The 20392-nt window shown below is 44.2% G+C and overlaps 1 protein-coding gene across 4 annotated transcripts in view; it reads right to left on the bottom strand.

Annotated features, from left to right (window-relative positions):
• Positions 1–326, bottom strand: part of GNAL (guanine nucleotide binding protein (G protein), alpha activating activity polypeptide, olfactory type) — an 87712-nt gene extending 87386 nt beyond the window's left edge. For 2 of the 4 annotated variants that reach the window (XM_005866901.2, XM_005866903.2), the window contains exon 1: positions 70–326. The gene's annotated coding sequence lies outside the window, so the exon portion shown is untranslated. The remainder of the gene's footprint in view (positions 1–69) is intronic. The other 2 variants (XM_005866902.2, XM_005866904.2) reach the window with 1 other exon arrangement.
• Between the last annotated feature and the right edge of the window lie 20066 nt (positions 327–20392).

Raw genomic sequence — 20392 nt, 5'->3', positions numbered from 1 at the left:
GGCAGGCAGGCTGGCCCGGGGTGTGGGAGGGACGCTAGCGCTCACGGTGCTGCAGGGGCAGGAGCTGACCTCTCAGGGCCCGGCCGTGGGAGGCTCACCCTCGTGGGGTCCCGACCGCTGCCAGGTGGCTGTCTCGCACCCCAAGCCCAGGAGAGTGGGTGGACGAGCACGCGCTCCCCTCAGACACTTCAGATGCCGCCCGCTCATAGGCAGGGAGGCCGCGGGATCATGCATATTCTATCAGGGAGGAGGATCTGCGAGGGCTCACCGGGCACCGCCTTTGTTCCCCCGCACTTTCTAGACTATTCCTGCACACCCACGCTGCCCCCCAGCCTCTCGTTCCCCCAGCCCCCGGCGCTCCTCGGCAGTCCTCTCATAGCTGTACTCCTTTCTAGAGGGCACTCTGGCCTCCAACTTGGCATTGTAGCCAAGGACCAAAGGAGGGCAGGAGGCAGGCTGTGTCCTCATGGACTGTGACGGTGAGATAGGCCCCTCCACTCCTGCTACAGCAGCTCCAGGGGCGCCAGCGCTCTGCACTAGCCCGGCTGCACTGGGGGGAGGAGGAAAAAGAGGTGACTGGGTGCTGTGGAGACCACTGCCCTGTGCGTTGCTGTTGCAAGCTGATGGCCTCCAGGCTCCAGGGGCCCGGGCACTGCACAGGATTCTTTCACTGCCTTCGCTAGAGGCGGGTAGGGGTGGGGAGGGAGGGGCTCCCTGCCAGGCTGCCCCTGCGCCCAGGGGCATGGCAGTCTTCACCTGTCAATGTGTCCCCTCTCCTCTGAGCTCCCCTCTTTCTTCAAACTCTTTCCTATTGGCTTGTTCCCTTCAAGCGCACAAATGCCTTCAACTGTCCCATGTGAAACCAACAGCACCTCCTTCATTGCAAGTCGCTGGTTAGTTCCACCACTTTCCTCCTGCCCACCACTGCCAAGAGTTAAAAGGGAATGTGACACCCCTTGTCCGCCTCACCTGTTCATACCTCAGCCTCTGGCGACCCACCCCCCTGCACTGGAAATACTCTCACCATGGACACTCGTGGTGTCCCAGGGGCTAAACATCACCCGTGAACTTTGGTTTTTGAGTTTGTGTTTTAAAGTGTGGGACTCTTCATGAATTTGCGAGTCATCCCTGCGCTGGGGCCGTGCTAATCTGTCGTCATGAACTTTGGTCTTAACTTCCTTTGACCTCTCTGTGGGGCTGGCTCTGTCTGTCGAGAAGCTCCTGTCCTCCTGCTCCCACCAGATGGTCTTTTTGATTTCCCGCCTGCCCTCTGCCCTCGGGCTGGTGAATCTCCACTCCTCCACCGGGTGGAGGCACCTTGGACCCACAACAGCCTCTGCCCCCTGGTGGGGCTGACTGCATCCTGCATACTGTGTTCACAGCTCTATGTCCATATCAGCTCTCCAGCCCAGCTCACACCCTGACTGTCCAACCAGAACCTGGAAGTCATTCCTGACTCATTTTCCTTCTTGTCAGCCCAAGTAGGATCTTGTTGATCTGTGTCCTGAATATCTGTCCTATCCCTTCCACCCCATCTGCCACTGCCATGGTCTTAGGTCCCTAATCTAACCTGGATTTCAGCAGAAGGTGAGAAAAGGTATATAAAAAGAACATAGTGTAGTGGAATGTTTATAAGGATTTGTCAGTTTTTTAAATGCCAAGATTTATATGAATTGTTAGTGGGAAGAGAAGGGGACAAAACAAATCTCATGAAAACTTTTAAAGGGAGAATTAAGTTAGAACCCAGAAGCCACACTTTTAAGGCAGCCTGATATTTAGTTTCCCTAAAAATATAGCAAAATTTTTCCACCTGTTAAAAATTAGGAATTAGGGTTAAATATAACTTTGTATATGTTGAATTTTATATGATTACATGAACAGACCTAATAGAACAGGTCTTCACTATACGACCTACAGTGTGTCCTAAAATATAGACTGCTAAACACTCTAAAATATAAAAGCAATGTCCTTATACAGTGACACAGCATTTCTTAAAAGAAATGCAAAGTCGACCTTTTCCTAGTCCTATCTTCATCTGGGAAACTGACCCTCATTTGTGTTTCCAACCATGGGATCAGCATTCAAAATTCCAGCTGGTTCACCTAGAGCAGGGGGAGCGGAGCTGTAGGTAGAGCACTAAGCTGCAGCCAGGAGCTGCTGGCAATGCAAGCATCTGTTGCCAGGCAACGGTCACAGCAGCAGCAGCAGCAGCAGCAGCAGCACCACCACCACCACCACCACCACCACCACCACCACCACGGTGGAGCAGCAGCCACCTGCAGAGATGAAGGGCTGCCCTGCAGCAGCCAGGTGCCAGCAGAGGGGCAGAGGTGCTGGTTAAGGAAATGCTGGGGCTGCAAAGTAGGCGAGGGAGGGAGAACTGGGAAGGTACAAAGTTTGGGGCAAAAAAGGGCAAAAGATAAAGTGATGTTTTCCTCATTCTTGTTGATGTTTAAGACAGGCAGGGTGTCCCTGAAATCTCAGTGCATTTGAAAGTTTAATTACTTACATTTCTTTTATATTCCTTAGTTTTGTGAATTTTGAATACTGTAATGATTTTTAAATTTGGTTTTGTTGGAGTCCCTCTGACTGGATAGCATATATATATATATTGCACCTGTTCTCTGGTCTGAACTCTAGTCTATGATGGCAATAAAAACAAAATTTGTTTCTCGCCATAGAAGTTTAACAACTGGATTAAATATTCAGAGAGACTGTTTGGTTCATGACAGGCCCAGATCTAGGAGATGCTGAGCCGCTTGGAAAAAAGACTAGAGTGCTATGTAGCACAAGATAGTGGAGAGTTGAATTTAATTTTAAAAAATCAATACTTAAAAAGTTTAATAGTCTTTCAATAGCATTTTATACTTTAGAGATTGATAAAGGTTAAAACTGCACTAAGACTTTTGGAATAGTACATAAGAAATTTTAAAAGGAGAGGAACAAAATAGTTTAGGAAAGATGAAGAGTCACGAATTCCGTGCAATGGCAATGCTCCAAGAATCCAAAGCTGCAGCCAGTTTGCAGCGAACTTGGCGGCACCAGCTGGGTGACTGCTCCGCACACGGCCCTCATTCCAGTTTGTGCCATTTCAGACAACTGCTGTTGTCCTATCTCTTTTCTTCCTCAGTATCTTGGTGGAACCAACCTGTGTAGATCAATTTCCATTCTTAACAGCAGAGCCCCCTCCATGACCTAATCACAATACACGTTAAAAGTACTGTGGTTAATTTTTTCCATTTTTATAGAAAAGCGGGGAAACATTCCCCTTTTGTGCATAATACTCTGCAATCAAATGTCTTACCACTTATTGAAATATTTGTCTCCTTTGCCCCCCTCCTTACTCAGACAGCCAAAGTAATATTAAATAGCTTTTGGAAGTATCATCCATAAAGGGTAGTAATTCAGTCTTGTTCTTGACAAAAATGACAGCTTGAAAAACTAAAATAGCAGCCAATCATAAGGGAAGGTATGCTGCCTCTGATTCCACCCCATGTCCCAAAACCCAGGACAGAAATATCCTCTCTGGCACACACAACTCAGTGTCACAGGCAGGAGTTTCTTCAGCATGAAAACAATAGGTGGGAGGCTACTGAATGATAAGACAACAAAACCCCCATGAAACAGAACAGGGAATCCACAAACAGAATGAAGCGCAAAAAAATCTGTGAAAGCCACCAAACTGGGTCAGATTATGAGACAGAAATGAAATAATGGGCCCAAGGACCAGAGGAGTGAAAATTAGCATTTAACCTGTGAAGGTGAGCATCTCTATTTGTTTAATTCGGTTCTTTAACCTCAAATAGCCTAACAAAATATTGGACTACAGCAGAGATTCAAACACATGTTTAATTCTTATGCCTCAAATGCTGACGTGAAGTTTCAAAAAGAGTCTAACCAATTTTAAAGATATTTATTTTTTTACTAATTAAAAAACATCAGATGAAATGAAATGTAAAAACTGTGAGCAAACCCCCCAAACATAAATGCAGTTTAAATCTTAGGGGAAATTTTATGATGAAAAATAGTTTCAGCGCTTAGTTCTAAATATCTTGAGTTTTATAGTCTCCAAATAACTACATTCACTAACATTTTCTTATAAAGCGAATCAGACTCGACAAAGTCCCCCAAGTTGGAGCAAAGAGAAAGACGAGCAACCTGGTATGCATTTCAAATGCTTAGCAATGTTCTCCTGGTATCACGGAGGTGCCCGTGTGGGATGGCAGAGCTGCCAGAAACGTGATGACAGGAATTCAGTCTTCACACACGGATCCGATGTTGGACTTCAGCAATGCCCGCCTGCCTCACAATTATTTTCATATTTTAGGCAAATCATGAAGCAGTTTGCTGTAAGAATAGTTAAGAGAAACCCATTTTGTATCTACCCAATGTAGATCCATATCATTGAACATGTTTACTTCTACCCACTGGCCATCATCTAAGAGATATACTACAAAGCAGACAAGAAAACTCTAAAACCGATTTTTAACGTTCTCGAGCAGTTGGGGAAGTAAGAATAGCACACTGCAGTCATTTAGGGGACAATGTGTGAGACTGACTATGAGCCAAGGGCTGAAAGGTGTGGCAGGACCTCTAAGGGGGATGCGAGGGTTCACGGAATTGGGAAAAGCTTCAACAAGGAGGTGGATGGAGTTCATTGTTACAAATTGAACATAATTAAAGCATAGTGATTAATCACAAAAAACAATATCTAATTATATATGTGTTTTCCGAGGGTCTTAGGCGACCCCTGTGAAAGGGTCGTTTGACCTCCAAAGGGGTCGCGACCCACAGGTTAAGAACTGCTGGGGGGATGGGAGGGCTCACGGAATTGGGACAAGCTTCAATAAGGAGGTGAATGGAGGTGTGTCCTGAAGAATGAGGGGGGTTGGATCGCGTAGAAAGAAGGAAGAACTGCAAGGTTAAAGGCGATGGAAAGGGAATCGGTATTGCACAGGAGGGAGACGGGCCGACAATAAGAACTGTCTCAGAGGTAGGGTGAAGCAGGTGAGCCACGGGAAATATATATTCTTGGTTTGGAAGTTTTTCTCAAGCTATAAGCTCTCACACGAAGTGTGTAGCTTAGTAATTAACAGCGTGAGTTGTTGAGCAAGAGATGCATGCGCTCAAACCCCATGTTATTCTCAGTTTCTTTCTCTGTAAATGGGTGAGGATAATGGCACTCTCCTTATAGTAATGTGGTGAGAATTATTCAGAATCAATTCCTCTATCACAGTGCCTGGTGAGTAGCGAGTTCTCAAAAGATGTAGTAATTATTATCCACTGGCCATCATCTAAGAGATATACTACAAAGCAGACAAGAAAACTCTAAAACCGATTTTTAACGTTCTCGAGCAGTTGGGGAAGTAAGAATAGCACACTGCAGTCATTTAGGGGACAATGTGTGAGACTGACTATGAGCCAAGGGCTGAAAGGTGTGGCAGGACCTCTAAGGGGGATGCGAGGGTTCACGGAATTGGGAAAAGCTTCAACAAGGAGGTGGATGGAGGTGTGTCCTGAAGAATGGGAGGAGGAGGGGGGTAGGGGGTTGGAAGGAAGAACTGCAAGGCAAAAGCGATGGAAAGGGAATCGGTATTGCACAGGAGGGAGACGGGCCGACAATAAGAACTGTCTCAGAGGTAGGGTGAAGCAGGTGAGCCACGGGAAATATATATTTTTGGTATGGAAGTTTTCTCAAGCTATAAGCTCTCACACAAAGTGTGTAGCTTAGTAATTAACTGCGTGGGTTGTTGAGCAAGAGATGCATGAGCTCAAACCCCATGTTATTCTCAGTTTCTTTCTCTGTAAATGGGTGAAGATAATGGCACTCTCCTCATAGTAATGTGGTGAGAATTATTCAGAATCAATTCATCTATCACAGTGCCTGGTGAGTAGCGAGCTCTCAAAAGATGTAGTAATTATTATTTTATTCAACATTAATTTAATAAATACATATCCATTTTATTCCTCTACATTACCCCTTTTTGAGGAGCTTCTGATTTTTTCTACTAGGTGGGCATGTGAACAATGAGCTATAGTATAGGCAACAAAGATTTGTTCAATATCTACCTAACCTCAGCTGAGCAAAGTACTAGCTGCTAGCTGGGAACATAAAGGCAACGAGACATGTTAGAAAAACGACAAAAAACACACAAGTAATAGATGAATTGATAAACAAAGCTTGGTCTATCCATGCAATGGGATATTATTCAGCGTTAAAAAGGAAATTCTGACACGTGCTACAACATGGATGAACTCTAAGACAATGTGCTAAGTGAAACAAGTCAGTCACAGAAGGACAAATACTGTACGATTCCACTTATATGAGGGACCTAGAGAAGTTAAATTCATAGAGACAGAGAGTAGAACGGTGCCTGCCAGGGGCTGTGGGTAGGAGGGAATGAGGAGTTAGTGTTTAAAGGGTACAAAGTTTCAGTTTGGGGGAGGAACAAGTTCTGTGGATGGGTGAAGGCAATGGTTGCACAACACTGGGAATGTAATTAATGCCACAGAACTGTACACTTAAAAATGGTTCAAATGGTAAATTTTGTTTTGCATATTTTAGCACAATACAAACAAGAAAAAATTCATATGTCGATCACGGCAATTATAGTTTCCTGCCAGCAGGTGGCAATGTAAAGCCTGAGGGACAGATGAAGGGACTGAAGGATGTTTTCAAACCAGTGCATTTTCCAAGACTTTATAAAATAAGAAATCCGGCCCCTTATTTGTCATGTGTTGTACATATTCCCCCTCTTCCATTTGTTTAATTTCTTTAGGTCTTGTTTATAGCATTTCTTTCGATAAAAAAAGTTTTAAAAATTTAATGTAAACATGTTTAACACTATTTCTCTTTATGGTTTTTGGGTTTTATTATCTGACTGGAGAAGGTTTCCACATTTTATTTTTGATTTGGCAGATTTGTTTCCCACATTTTAAAGAAATTTATTCATATTTGTTTAAAAAGATCAGTGTATTTTCATTCATTCACCACAGAGCATTCTTTGAATACCCACCCCGTCCCTACCCAGCCTTGAGATGACAGTAATGAAGTAGACACCGTCCCTGTTCTCAAGAAGCTTAACAGTCTCATAGGAAGGGTCAGACAAGCAATCTAGTTCTCTTGAGTTCAACAGAACACACAGTGGGAGCACACAGAGGTGTGTGTGTAAAACTATAGAAGTGAAGAAAAGTATGTTTATTTCCTTTCCTTTCCTAGAGAAATGTATGCTAACCTTTGTAAGCTACCCCCCCATCTTAATTTTAAGGCACCAAAAGGTGCTTTATTTCCAGCATCTCATTGAGCATCACTACAGCTACATGATGCACATTATTATCCACATTTCGAAGATAAGGCTGCTTGTCTGAAGGTCACATAGGGGCCTAAAAGGGGTGGAGCAGCCCACGCCCTTTCCAGAAGGAACTTCAAGGCTCTTACAGATGGAAAAAAAAAATCACACCCTTCTCTCTTCCACTAGTTTCAAAAGGAAAAATCAAACAAGCTCACCTCTTTTCTAACTCAGTTAGGCAGATTAATCTGCATATAATGACTGATGAATTATATGTGTTCTGTTAACTCTTTGCCCAGTTGCCTTAGCAACTGGTTTCTTTTAGAGTTTGGCTTAGTTACAGAGTTTAAAGCAACAGTGTGCCTTATAATAGAATGTCAAATTGTACGTGAAATTAAACAGAACCTAAATTTTATCACAGGTGGGAACTATGCACCTTTCTCAGGTTGGAGTGGCTCTTCCTAAAACGTGCAGGGCTGCTGACAAAACACAAGGGACAGAGAGCCTAGTATCTGTCTACCTTTGTCATTACATGGTTTGTTTAGACTTGTCATTAAGTAGGAACCATTTGATGGGTTTAAGTTACAGACAAATTAAAGATTGACATTCCATGGGGCGTCTCTGATTGCAGGCAAATCCCACTCCATCTTAAATGTATTAGAGCCAGGAGAGCCCCAGAGGAAGAAGGGGCATGCAAATACGGAAGGCAAGGAAGAGCCTGTGGGGTGGACTGAGATCGTAGTGACAGGTATAAACTCGTGATCTCTAAAACATGTCTGTATACGCTCATAATACGTGCACAGAGAAATGGCCCGTTCCAGGGCGGGGACAGGGCAGCTCCAAGGCCAACCTAGAACCCTGTTCTGCCAGAAAGTAAGAAAGCGCTTAAAGAATGTTGGGGGGCCTGTCACAAGAACACAAGAGCCAGCCTGAAGGGGCTCTTACTTGGCCAACTCTGGGATGATTTGAGCGCCAGAATATTTTAGTATGGTAATTAATTCTACACCACTGAAAAATACAGGCATCGCACATGTCCATGCCAATCACAAATAGGTAAACGAATAAGTGGGGCAAAAGCGTGGCACCGAGTGCAGGATTCCGCGATGGAGGCTACATTTAGGGGAACACTTTCATGAGGAACAGGACATCCCCATGGTCTCCCCACTGACTGCACATCAGCTGCAAAGTAAAAAATAATAACCACACAGCGGAGGAACTGGACAAAAGTTTGGGTCGTCAAAATAACAGCATTGCCAGGGGAGGGTCTGGACATCGCCTGCTTCAGATGGAGACCCTGAAAAGGCACACATCATCCATGTAGTGTTCTGGCAAGGGAGGCATAACCTGAACTCGATCAGACGAAACATCGGGCAAACCTAAAATTTAAAAAACAAAAATGAGGGGACTATTCTTCAAAAATGGCTCTATTACAAAAACAAACAAAAGACTGTGGAAATGCTCTAGTTAGGGGAACTAAAGAGAGACCAAACCCTAGACTGGATCCTGGACTGCAGGGGGGAAAATGCTAAAAAAGAAGTAATTGAGTCAATTGATAAAATTGGAAAACAGATGGTAAATTAATATATTTATTATATCAATGCTAAACTCACTGAAGCTGCTAACTGTACCTTGGTTATGTAAGAGAATACCCCTATTCTTTTTAAAGAATATATTTTTATTGATTTCAGAGAGGAAGAGAGAGAGAGAGAGAGAGAGAGAGAGAGAGAGAGAGAGAGAAACATCAATGATAAGAATCACTGACTGGCTCCCTCCTGCACACCCCTGACCGGGAATCGAACTGCCACCCCTGGTTCATAGGTCGACACTCAACCACTGAGCCACGCCGGCCGGGCCCAAATAAAGTGTTTTTAAAGTACCTTATCTTTCCTTGACTTTATAGGATCTTACAAACAAACAAACAAACAAACAAACAAATAAAAAATGCTCAAAACTCTACATTCTCTCGTGTTTTCTTTCATATGAGACTGAAATGTTCGCATGCAGGAGGCTTTTTAAAAAAGAGATTGCATTATGGAAAGATTCAAATATATGCAAAAGTAGATAGAACAATGTAACGGACCCATGGACCCTTCACCCAGCGTCAGCAGTCAACTCGTGGCACATCCTGTTTCATCAATTCCCCACCCCTCTGCCTTCTCCTGTATTATCCAAAGCATAGTGCAGACATCACACCACCCACACAGTATCTGAAAAATAGAGGCTCTTTTAAAATAATACAATTGCAATGCCATTATTGTACCTGAAATCACTGACAATAATTGCTTAGCATCATCAAATAGGCAGTGTGTGAGAAGGCTCCTGAGAGCGGGCTCTAAATGGGGGCCTGGTTGTAGTCAGAGGCCCCAAACTACTTTCAAGTTCTGATGTCTCAAGGACCTCTGCATATCGATCCTCTCACTAATCCCAAACTGGGAATTACTGCTACCAGATACTGACGAGGTACTGGCGATATGAAGAATGTAGCTCCTGATGTTCTCGGATTGGGTGTATTGGAACAGAAATTAAAAATACATCCAAGACTTAAAAAAAAACAAAAAACACCACCACCAAACTTCAGATGCACAGAGTAGGAGACTGACGGAATCTTTATGGACCCCTTGTTGATCTGATGCCAGGAATTTGGACCTTTCTTTGTCATCACCCCTTTCCTTTAAAAGCTGAGCGTAGAATAAAAAGAAACGTTTGATTACTTCCAATCTAGTTAATCATGCTTTTATTACGCATGCAAATGGTCAAGCCCTGGATAATTTACACAGAGCTTGCTGCCCCCTGAGGCATTTGGGCCACACCACCGTGCTTTCAGCCCTTGAGCTCCAGTGATGATGGTTTTAACCTAATCCAGTCTGTGGGATGTGATCCTTTCATGTAAAGGAAGGGTTATTGTTCTTCCCTAACTCCCCAACTCTGCCAGGAAACCACTGAGCCTCAGGAAAGACGGATTCATCTGAACTAAGAGCTGTCACCACGCACCTTAACCCGTGCATGGTGAGACAGGAAGCTCTAAAGTCCCCCCAAAACAATCGTGAAAACGACAAAACCAACACTCCTGCAAACCTCCCCGCAACATGGCACAGTAAAAGACACCCCCTAACACAGCAGCTAGCGAGAAATCAGAACCAGTTCTTCACCTTCAGTTCCTCAGTCCCTCGCCTTCTTAGCCGCCTGGCGGCTGGATGTCATTTGTGTGGATTTTATCACCGAGCTCCCCCCGTGTTTACGGAGTGCGGATGGCAGGCGGGACTGTCCCAAGGAGTCAAGGACTCACACAGATGGGCTGTGGCTTCTGTTAAGGATTCCACTCTTCATCTCAAGGACTCGAGAGGTTGAGGCATTGTCAGACGCAGGGCCGTGACACGGGGAGTTTTGGTTTCAAAGTAATTCTGTTATGTGAACTGATTCCAGGCAGGACAAAACTAGAAATGGGTGGCGGTTAAGAGGCATTGAGCCTTCTTGGGGACAGAGATGATGGGAACAGTTTTGCAGAACAGACTCAAGAACGGTGCATAACCTGTCCAGGAACGTACAGAGTCACATGGACACACAAATCCTGGGCTTGAGTTTTCTTTAACACGGAAAAACGTATTCCCAGAGTAGAAAAAAAAAAAAAGGACACACCAGAGAGGAAACAGGACTCTGGTGCGGTTTTAACTCCTACTGCAGAAGGCTGCGGTGTGCTGCCCAGGCCCCATAGTGCCCCCTCCCCACGCACACTCCTGGCATGGCTTTCATCAGAAGGACAGGCCCCTTCAACTTCCCTTTGAAACAAGGGGATAGAGGGAATTGTCCAGAAATCACCATTCACACCGAGGAGCTGAGTGAGTGCAAGTTTCCCCTCTAACAGTACAGGAGTCAGGGTGGCAGCCACCTCCAGGTTTCCGGTACTCACTCTGTCCCTGGAGCACAGTTGGGCAATTACAAGAAGCCTCCCTTCTCATCGCCAGCAATGCAGAGTCAGCCCAGCTTTCCTGTGCGGCGGCACCCCCTGGTGGCTGGTTTGAGGAATAAACCCAACCAGAGCACAGCAGGATTCCCATGTTCCCATTTCTGTTTTGTCAATGATTATTTCCGATTTCTTTTAGGCCAGATTCTGCCAGGTGGTGTGGAGGATACAGAGAAGAATCAGAATGGACATGACCCTCATCTATAATAATAAAAGCGTAATATGCAAATAGACCCAACGGCTGAACAGTGGAACGACCATCAGGACGACCTTCCAGATGAAGCCACTGCCTTGGTCGGCCGAGGCAGCCGGGGCTGTGAGGGCCTACTCTTGCGTGAATTTCATACATCGGGCCTCTAGTAGAATATATAATCTGATAATAGATTTAAGCTAATCTTATAAGTATCTACGATATAAGATAAAAAGGTGTTATATAATTTTGTAAGCATATTGCATATAGATAGATATATACACACACTCTAGAAAAACTTTATAGCCTTGTTATGTGTAATAGAAACCTAGTATTCTTTCAAGCCAAATTGTGAAATGCAGTGTTATTTGGATGGTGCATCATTAATGAACTTCAGAATGAGAGAGAGATGTGAACAGTTTCTTCTGGTTCTGTTGATACTACATCCCCATATAAGGTCCTTTGAAGAGTTTATATGCATATAAACATTATATGTATATACTAGAGGCCTGGTGCACAAAATTCGCACACTCGGGGGAGAGGATGGGGGTGGGGTGGGGAGTCCTTCAGCCCAGCCTCTTGCAGTCCTGGAGCCCTCAGGGGATGTCCGTCAGTCGGACATCCTTAGTGCTGCCGTGGAGGTAGGAAAGGATCCCACCACCGCTGCTGCACTCGCCAGCCATGAGCCTGGCTTCTGGCTGAGGGGGAGAACACTGACCACCAGGGGGCAGCTCCTGCAATGAGTGTCTGCCCCCTGGTGGTCAGTGCACTTCATAGCGATCGGTCGTTCCGCCGTTCAGTCGATTTGCATATTAGCCTTTTATTATATAGGATCACATCAATTGTGATGTCATAAGATAGAAATTATCTATATATATAAAAGCCTAAGTGACTGTCCGACTGGCCAACCAGTAGCTATGATGCGCACTGACCACCAGGGGGCAGACACTCAACGCAGAGCTGCTGAGCTCTGGTGACCTGGCAGCTGCGGTTCTTGGGTGACGCACCAGAACCAGAGAGGAGAGAGCCCGATTCTGAGGTGTGTCACCTGAGAACCGCCCTCTCGCAATTTGGGACCCCTTGGGGGATGTCGGAGAGCCGGTTCAGCCCAATCCCCACAGGCCAGGCCGAGGGACCCCACCGGTGCACGAATCCATGCACCAGGCTTCTAGTATATATAGATATTTGTGCTAATAAGGTTTTTAATATACTCAACACCCAACATAGTGTCTGGCACATTATACATCTTTTTTTTAAAAATTTAAATTCTTTATTGTTTAAAGTAATACATGAGTCTCCCTTTTCCCCCATTGACCTCTCCCCAGCCACCTCACCCCCCAGTACATGCCCTCACCCCTCTGGATCTGTTTTTGTTCATCAGTTTATGTTGTTCATTATATTCCATAAATGAGTGAGATCATGTGATATTTATCTTTCTCTGACTGGCTTATTTCACTTAGCGTAATGCTTTCCAGTTCCATCCATGCTGTTGCAAATGGTAAAAGTTCCTTCTTTTTTATAGCGGCGTTGTATTCCATTGTGTAGATCTACCGCAGTTTTTTAATCCACTCATCTGCTGATGGGCACTTAGGCTGTTTCCAAATCTTAGCTATGGTAAATTGTGCTGCTATGAACATGGGGATGCATATATCCTTTTTGACTGGTGTTTCTGGTTTCTTGGGATATATTCCTAGAAGTGGGATTACTGGGTCAAATGGGAGTTCCATTTTTATTTTTTTGAGGAAACGCCATACTGTTCTCCACAGTGGCTGCACCAGTCTGCATTCCCACCAGCAGTGCAAGAGGGTTCCTTTTACTCCGCATCCTGGCCAGCACTTGTCGTTTGTTGATTTGTTGATGATAGCCATTCTGACAGGCGTGAGATGGTATTTCATTGTTGTTTTGATTTCACAAAATAATATATTATGTTAAATAAAAATTAGCTTTACATTTAGTTTTACAGAGATGATGTAAAATATATTTCCTGAAGTAGAATTATTAGCATTTTAGGTTCTGATAGTAGAAGGAAGCTGCAGGGAAGGAAGAACAAGAGAAAGAGTATAATGGGCAAAGCTTTCTGGACATCAAACCATCAGTTTACATTTCAAAGCTGACAGGTTTCCCATTATGGTTTGCTGTCGTTGAAGCTTTCGGATACACCTTGCCCATGGCTAGGTTATTTACAAAGATTAAAATGCTAAAATGGAAATAAGTGCAACTTAATTCCCAATTTAAATTTCCATTATCTGTGAAAAATTAAAAAACAAAAGATAAAAAGGTGTTATATGGGAAGTACATATAAGGTGAGAAGAGACCGCCAAGAGAGGGATCACGAAGGATTTCAAAGAGGAGATGACACTCGAGGTGGCCTTTACAATATGGGCAGGACCTGGCCATTTAGGGATGCAGGGGGCAGGTTCCAGGGGCAGAGGACCAGGTGAGGCTGAGGAGCAGCAAGCAGAGGGCACAGAGAGGATGTCTGGTGGGTTCACAGGGGAGTGGTGCATGACAAGAGGGTCAAAACTTCCAGTTACAAAAGAAACAAGTCCTGAGCATGTAATGTACAGCACAGTGACCATGGTTAATAATGCTAAATTGTATATTGGAAAGTTGCTCAGAGAGTAAATTTAAAAATTCTTATCACAAGAAAAAAAAATTTTTTGGTAACTGTGTGGTGACGAATGTTAACTAAACTTACTGTGGTGATCATTTTGTACTACGTACAAATATTGAACCATTATGCTGCACACCTGAATATAATAGAAAGTTATATGTCAATTATACTTCAATAAAAAAATCCACAAAACAAAGTAACCTCCAAAAAAAGAAGAGTTTGCCACCTTAACCCTGCACCCTTGATCTAGAGCACCCACCCACCTGCGGGGACACAAAAGGGCAGGGTGGGCACCCCCAGCATGGACACTTGGTGCGGAGGACCCGCCTCGCTTATCACCGTTCTGATCTTATTCTGACATCCATTTAGTTACCGAAAAACTTTCCCTCACCAGCCATGCAGGACCCTGGCGACCGAGCGGAAAACACGAAGGATGAGGTCCTTGGATGCAGGAGCTTACTGGATTCAGACACTAAGCAAACACAGGAATGAAGACATGATTGCAAAATATGCTAAGTTCCATGAAGCAGAGAGGAGTTACCCAGGGAAAGAGTAAAATGGGCATCAAGGAAGACCTCTACGAAGAGAACGCGACAAGTGAGCTGAGATGTGAAGAATAAGATGGAGTTGGTGCTGGTAAAATGGAAGAGAAGTTCTCCAGGCAGAGGGGGAGAGGTACAGAAAGAGAGTGGCACACAGAGAGAGACAGAGAAAGTGCCCCTGGCATGGCAGTTACGGGTGGCACCCCATCTAAGGAAAAAGGGGGAGAGGGGCAAACAATCAGCCGGTCAACAAGAGGCTTAAAACCACCCAGCTTCCGGCAGAGAGGCGTGCTTTCTGTCCAACCGCTCAGGGAAAACGTGTCATTCCTCTGGGTTAGATGATGAGATGGTCAACAAGAAGCAGGAATCTGCGATCCCACAAGCATCACACCTGAATGTCATTGCCAGGATCTTAGAAATATGGCTTAACTATCTTCTCTGCTGGCAAACACCAAATTACGAACACAAAGACCAAATAAATGACAAATAGGAAATTCGACGCAGAGGTCTCTCCCCATCAGTGGTTCTGACATTTCTCGATGATACTCTATCGATACTCTCTCTGCCACGTGGCCCACCCATGCCAACGTGTTCCAGCTCCGAGAGCTTCAAGTGACGCCTCTGATTACTCCCAGGGGAGGACTCAGTCCTTCATCCCTGGGCTCCCAGGGAAACGACCTGCCTTCAAAATGCACGTGCCTTGAGCCTGCAAGGTTGACTGGTGTTATGCATCATGCAATCGCTGTCTCAGGCAGGAATACAGGGATATTTTCATTTGCTTGCATCGCTAAGGAACAAATATCTTTGTTTTTGTCTGTTTCACCACTGTAAGGAAAAACAATAAAAGCATGAAGAAATCAATAAAGATGAATGCTGAAATTAAGCTCAAATGATTTCAGAATATATTAAATAAATGTTTCTGAAAAAGCAACTTTGAGGTTTGGCGCAAGAACAAATACCAGGGAGGAACCATTTTAAGCGCTCACTTGAGCTGTCCAGCTCAGAACTGTTACGAGACGCCGAAGCCTCCTTCCACGGGGCTCCTGTGCACTGTTCTGCAGGATGCACAGCGGTCCACGCAGAGTTCCACGGCGCCCACGGGCTGGGAACACGGGAGTGCTCTGCACCCCTGTGAGCCCATCAACACTGGCTCCCCCTCACCCCATTACGACATCAGTACTGCATCCAAGCCCAAATGGGAGCGGTTTCTTCTGAGAAAATACCATTAGACCACAAGAGGGAAGTGGATCTGAATATTGAATAAACATTCTCCATTAGGCGCGGCAAAGTCTTCAGACTAACTGTATCCCTGCATGCTTTTTAGTTGTACACAGCACTTATCAATAGTTGATGTTCAGTATGTTGTTACATTAAAAAGTAATTCTAAAATAAAGTATTAGTTAAAGTAATTTCTGAGGTAAGGAATTATGGAACTGCCCCTTATTGGTACAGGAAGGAAAGAAAGACATTAAACAGCTGTTTTATCCCGTGGCATTTTACTGGTTCTTTTCAGCACACTGAATTTCTTTTTCTTTAATATTTATAATTTTAGAGAGAGAGGGGAAGGGAGATAGAGGGGGGGAGATCAATAAAGGATAAATAAGAGATGCTCATGGACATATTATGCATTTAATTATTTGTCTGAGAGAGAGAGAGAGAGAGAGAGAGAGAGAGAGATATTCGTTGTTCCACTTATTTGTGCATTCATTGGTTGCTTATTGTATGTGCCCTGATCGGCAATGGAACCCACAATCTTGGTGTATCAGGACAATGTTTCAAGAACTGAGTTACCTGGCCAGGGCCACACTGAATTTCTTTGTACAATGAAAACTATAGAAGATAACAGACCCCCCCCCCCCCCCCAGCCACACACACACAGAAGGATACCCAGAATCCACAGGAAGGTCGCATAAGTCAATTAGGGCACATTTGGACTTTGAACAAATGGGCTTTCCTCAGATGCAGAATTTTGATGCAACTATGGAAAAAGTGCCGAGTGTGCCTCCTTTTGTTTGCTTTAAGTGGAACCTTAGAGCCAGGGATTAATGTTTTAGAGCATTTTTAGGGTCACAGTAAAATTGAGCAGAAGGTACAGAGAGTTCCCATCTACTCCGGGCCCCACTCCCATGCACTCCTATGATCAACTTCCCCAACCAGATTGGTGCATTTGTTACCATCGACGACCCTACATTGGCACATCATCATCACCCAGAGTTCACAGTTTACAGTCTGTTCACTCCTGGTGCTGTATAGTCTGTGAGTCTGGACAAATGTATAAAGACATGTATCTACCATTACAGTACAATACAGCATAGGTTCACTGTCCCCCAGATTCCCTGGGCTTTGCCTGTTCATTCTTAGTAAGAGAATTTTAAAACAATAGGGGACAGTTTTCACCTGACTCCAAAACATAGAGTTACTGCTTTAGCTGATAGGGTCTAGTTTTCCTCTCTATTGCAGTTAAAGAGTTTGTTTCCCATTTGGAACAGGATTAGCTTTTTTAAGATTGTGTGACCTCATGTTACCATTTAGTTTACAATTCGGAGTATTGGTATCAGAGTGAGAACTGGTTTAGCTGAATATAGGATTCAGAGATCATACCAATTTATTGAGTGGTTTCCATGTGCTAATCTCTATGTTAAGTAAATTTATATACATCATTTCCATTCATTTCACTTAATCCTCTCAGTAAGCATGAGGCTTTGGGGTTATGATTGAAATAGAGTTGAAGCTCAGAAAGGTTTACTTACGTTCACATAGCTGGCAAATGGGGGTGCTGGCATTTCAAACGAAGTCTACCTGACTCCAATGCCATTCATGTTCTTAACCACCATGCCTCTATACATCTTTTACTGGGCCATAAATAGATCCCCAAATTTTGAGTATTTATAAAATGGTCATATATTCCAGTGACACCCCTAACCACCAATAGCTGACATCCAGCTTGAGCCCATTTTTAGGGCAAGTACTAATCATCTGTATAAATGTAAATGAGCTTGCAAGTGCCAGGGACTGGACTGTGTCCCCTCAAAACCCATGTTGAAGTGCTGATCCCCAAGGTGACTGTATTTGGAGATGGTCTTTGGGAGGTAAAATTAAATGAGGCCATAAGGGTGGGGCCTCCTTATGACTGGCTCTCAGACTATGATTGGCCTCCCCAACCCTAAGGAGTGAAGTCCTAATAATAATGAGAGACCAGAGCTCCCTCTTTCTCCTATGTGAGGACACATGAGAAGGTGGCTGTCTTCCATCTTAGACTTCCCAGGCTCTGGAACTGTGAGAAAGTAGATGTCTGCTGCTTAAGCCACGTAGTGTGTGGTGCTGAGCTGACTAAGAGACAAGTCAAGGAGAACAGCTTTGAATAGGGCTCTGAACTTTGGATGCTTTGACAGGCCAAAGAACAACCTGAATTCCTGGGATGAAATTCGGCTTCATGGAAACAAAGGCAGCTTCAAGTCTATAAAACTGCATAAATAGTATATGCAATAGAGTGACACAGGAGTTTTGACTAAAACACAACAACCACACTGCATCCTTTTCCGAGGCTGGGAGGAAGCGCTATGCTTCTGTGACTCTAGAAAAACTACGGCTCGGCCAGAGTGCCTGGGATTTCTACGCATTTGAACAGCCAAGATGCTTCAGCAGGCCGTGGCCCACGAGGGCAGCAGATTGGTGAGGATGTGTCCCGGACGTCACGTTCAAGTCTACCACACACCTCAACAACGACTGCCCTGGTCACTGAATGCACTGCCACTCAGAAAAAAAAGACAAAGAAAATTGAAAAATAAAATAAAGTGTTCAAAACCTCACAGTGGAGAATATTTTTTCTTTCTTTCTTTCTTTCTTTTTTTTGTTGACTGTACCAAGAACTTCCTCTTAGAGAAACTGAAGACACAAATGTAGGCCATGCCCGCATTCTGTTTTACAGGATGGGGCAAAAGTAGGTTTACAGTTGTGAGTACACAAAATACAGTTGATTCTTTTGTTGTTGTAAATCCTCACTCTAGGATATTTTTTCCATTGATTCTTAGAGAGAGTAGAAGGGAGTGGGGAGGGAGAGAGAGAGAGAGAAACATTGATGTGAGAGAGGCACAGTGACTGCTGCCTCCCGCATGCACCCCAACTGGGGCTGGGGAACCTGCAACCCAGGTACATGCCATTGACTGGGAGTCAAATCCTGGACCCTTTGGTGCATGGGCCGATGCTCCACCACTGAGCCAGGGCATAGTGGCCAGGGCACAGTTTATTCTTGTATTTTTATTTATTAATTATTGTATTATTTTCCCTATAAACAGTTGTAAACCTACTTTTGCCTCACCTTGCATACTAATAGCCCAATACAGAAAAAAAGCAGTAACTGTTCCAAACAGATTTCTTCCTCTTCGAAACATGTACTGATGGCAGAGAAGTACCAAACACACAAATAAACAACAGGAAATAACTGAATGAAGCAAAAAACAAACCCTACACACAACTGGCATTTTAAATTTGAATGATCTGGTAAAAGGATAATATCAAATGAACAGTTAGGGGGCACATGATGACTTTTCCCCAATTGGAAAGCGCTGAACAGGGAATTGACATCGTTGTCAACAAAAGATGTGGAAGAAAAATCAATGGCATCTATTATGAGCTCAGTGGCAGAAAAGTCACTTGAAGACTGATGAATGTAGCTCTGCTTACAATCTGTGTTTGGATAAATATTTTGATCTCACACCCAGCCTTGTCAATTGTGCTTTTAATGGGCGCTGACCCAGGGCCGCTGTCCCTGGAGCTCAGCCCACAGCCTGAAGCAATGTCCGTGTGGCTTAACACATTGAGGACAGATCACGAGAATTCTTGCTTCATATTACACAGGGTTTTACAAAGTATCATACTTTAAAAAGATATTAGCTTGTAAGAACACGTAATAAATAACTTCAAAATGCAATGGGTATTTAATTTTAAAGCATCCCTTTAACATTTATGTAAAACGTTTTTTGTACTCGTTCAATAGAAACTTATCTGGCCACTAGGTAAAGATAGCAATAAAACTACTGGTCCGCCATGCGTTAAGATAGATCAGAATTAAGATGCGGCCTGCTGGACTGTATCAGTCACATAGATTGTGTTTCAGTAGTTTAATGCTTAAGAATAAGTAGGTTTTAAATGAAAATGGGCATTTTTATCTTATTTTGGAAAATCAGAAGACCTGACAACACTGGGCCTGCATCCTCACAAGGCAACAATGGGATGAAGCGAGGACGCACTGTCCCTTTTAGAACAGAGCATGCAGTCTCTCATATGAGTCTTGGACCGAATTGTGTCAAGAGAGACATCACCAGAAACCAATCCCACTAGACCTCAATCTTGGACTTAAAAGCCTTCAGAACTGGGAGAAAACAAATGTCTTGTTTAAGACACTCAGACCGAGGCATTTTGTTATGGCAGCTGAAGCTGACCGATACACAACTCATGCTCCGGATGTGAGAGTTATCTGAGAATTCTGCCCCATGCTCTACCCTCCACATGCACTGGCCTGCCATTTCTCCAAGCACATTCCCTCCCCGTCCCTACTGCACGGCTCTAGTTCCAACGTCACGATCCCTTCTGAACTGGCTGCCTTTCTAACTGGAACCTGCATCTTATCTCCACCCTAGTGAACTTTGCCAGCCACCCCATGCCTGAAAGAATGCTACTTCTGCAAGTTAAAATGGGGGGCCATATTACTCTCGCCATGAAGCCCTCAATGCCACGGTGGCTCAGACTTTTGTTCTCTTAGCACTGTGTGGGGTACCCAGGTCTTAGTCCTGAGAC

The sequence above is a fragment of the Myotis brandtii genome, unplaced genomic scaffold (genome assembly GCF_000412655.1).
Source record: "Myotis brandtii unplaced genomic scaffold, ASM41265v1 scaffold240, whole genome shotgun sequence".
Classification (NCBI taxonomy): Eukaryota; Metazoa; Chordata; class Mammalia; order Chiroptera; family Vespertilionidae; genus Myotis; species Myotis brandtii.
This window is presented reverse-complemented; position numbering and strand designations above follow the sequence as displayed.